Consider the following 2,763-nt stretch of genomic DNA (forward strand, 5'->3'; position numbering starts at 1 on the left):
GGATCCCTCCAGGTGTGGACCCACCACCCTCAAGCCCCATGAGTATCTCGTCAGTCACGTTGTTCTAGAAGCGGGTAGGAGGTCTGTAGCTCTCAGGGGCTGGCCCTCAAGTGTGGGTGCCCACTGGGGACGAGTCCTGACTCTGCCTCTAACTTCTAACAGGCACGGACTAGGTATTATTCAGGGCCCTCTGACTGCACTCCCAGCTCCCATGCTCACTGGGGAAGAGCTGGACCCATGGCTGGAGGTTACATAGAATGATAAAGGCTATATGGAGAGTGTGTGCCATGTGCCAGACCCTGCTTTAAGAGCTTTATAAACTTGCTCTACTTTAAGCGTCACACAGCCCTGCGGGGAGGTGCAGCTAAGGAAACTGAAGTGAAGAAAGGCCATCATTTGCCTTAGATCACACAGCTGGTTAAATGCTAGCAAAGTGCTCAGATCCAGATCCACTGGACTCTAAAGCTCACTCTCTCCTGTGTGTCTTTGTTACAGAAGGGAGAACACAGCTCAAATTAGGAGCCCTTTCCCAGCAGCTCAGACCAGCTGCCTGAAAGATGTGGTAAGCCCCCCATTACCAGAGGCATTCAAGCAGACACTAGGTAGTGACTGTTCAGGGATGCTGTGAAGGAGGCAGGGGATAAGGGAAGCAGATTGGATGAGACCCAGAGAGGCAAGCACAAACTCTCACAGGAGACAGGCAGGCACCCTGATGAAATCTGCTAGGGGAGCATTCCCAGCTCCAGCCAGCATTGCCATGGGGATGTGAGCCCAGTTGTCTGCGTTTTCAGAAGATGGATATCTGGACTTTTTTATGTGGTGTCCCCTTAGTTGGCAGCTAATGCAAACATTGTACCATATTTGTCCACGTATAAGAATCAGTTTAATTTGGGGGCCTGAAATTTGAAAAAAAAATGTATTACATAGTTATTGAACTCAAGTTTTATTCATCATAAAATTCATACAACTCCTCATCACTGTCAAAACTCCCATCCATTAGCTTGTCCTCATCTGTGTCTGATGAGGAATCACTCTCTTCAACAATGAGCGCAAAAACAAGCATGAAAAAGCGGGAGATGGAAGTAAAAAAATCTACAGCTACTGTATAAGATGTATCCAGTTTTCAGACCCCAAAATTTTGAAAAATGGTGCATCTTATACATGGGGAAATACAGTAATTGTGTGGGCAAACCTGTGGGTGGAGTGGCCACAGCCCATAGAATTCCAAACTGTTCTTCAGGGCTCCTCAGATGGAAGAGTCCGTGGATGGCACCTCACTCCTGGGGCTTTGGGGGCATGGGCAAGGCAGGGCAGAAAAATGCAGACGGAATCAGGACACTGTCACAAGCACTCGTGGGCATCCCCCGCCACAGTCGGGGCTCCCAGAAATGTGTGGTGGAGGAGGGGAGACTCTCCCAGGGGCTGGGGTTCTGCGTGCCTAGGTAGTGGTACAACCAACCACACCTGCGCTTTGCCCACTTTACAGGTGAGAAAACTGAAGACGGTGAGTCTTCCAGAACAGGGCACCCTTAAAGGGCCACCGAGTGGGTGAGCAACCAGGGGCCGTTCTCCGTCAGGGGTCTGCTCCAAATTCTGAATCCTCTTTAGCAGAGTAAGAACTTTACTTCACCAAACGTTCCCACAGGATAAGTGCAGCTTGCTTTAAGGTAACTCCTGCATCTTCTGAAACTCCCAGGCTGCCCCAGCTCAGGTACACCTTCTCCCTGGGCTCTCTCTTCCCAACTCTTCCACTCTGCCTGTCCTGTGCTTCAGAGTGGCAACTTCCTCCTCCCAACAGGAGGGAGGAAGCCCTCAGACCCCAAACCTGGGGAAATGGGCATGTCGCTAGGACCTTTGTGGAGATGGTGCCTCTCCTTGTCTCCTGAGTGGTCAGGCAGCCGCAGGGCAGTGGGGCGGGGGGGGGCTTGGAGGGGGCAGAGGGGAGGCTTCCCCAGGTTCACCATCAGCGCTGGACTCTCCATCCCTCTCTCATCGAATTCCTGCAGTGTAGGGCTTTCACCTCATTTTTTTTTTTTTTTTTGATCTTTTTCTGAAGCTGGAAACGGGGATAGACAGTCAGACAGACTCCCGCATGCGCCCGACTGGGATCCACCCGGCACGCCCACCAGGGGGCGTCGCTCTGTCACGACCAGAGCCACTCTAGCGCCTGGGGCAGAGGCCAAGGAGCCATCCCCAGCGCCCGGGCCATCTTTGCTCCAATGGAGCCTCGCTGCGGGAGGGGAAGAGAGAGACAGAGAGGAAGGAGAGGGGGAGGGGTGGAGAAGCAGATGGGCGCTTCTCCTGTGTGCTCTGGCCGGGAATAGAACCCGGGACTTCTGCACGCCAGGCCGACGCTCTACCACTGAGCCAACCGGCCAGGGCGGGCTTTCACCTCATTTTAAAGACACAGCGACTGGCCCTAGTAAGGACTCCCTGATGGAACAGGGTCTGTGATGGCTGCGGTGAGTTTATCTCCTCTCCCCAACTGGATTCTGAACCTCTCGAGGGCAGAGTCCATGGCGGGGCCCAGGCTGGGTCATGCTCAGTCCTCATGCAGCCCAGAGGTGTCCTGGGAATGTTTGCGGAATGGCAGGGTGAATAAATGAGCAGACTTCCAAGAGGCCCACAGCTTGATGTCTGGATTGCTGCACAGGTATGCTAGCTAGACCTGCTAAGTGGCCTTGATTTTCACTCTCCGAGGGCGGCATCTGAACAGCGCTCGCCCTCCCCTATCAGCACATGGGACCTCGCTGAAGGGAGCAG

Source organism: Saccopteryx bilineata, chromosome 3 (genome assembly GCF_036850765.1).
Source record: "Saccopteryx bilineata isolate mSacBil1 chromosome 3, mSacBil1_pri_phased_curated, whole genome shotgun sequence".
NCBI lineage: Eukaryota > Metazoa > Chordata > Mammalia > Chiroptera > Emballonuridae > Saccopteryx > Saccopteryx bilineata.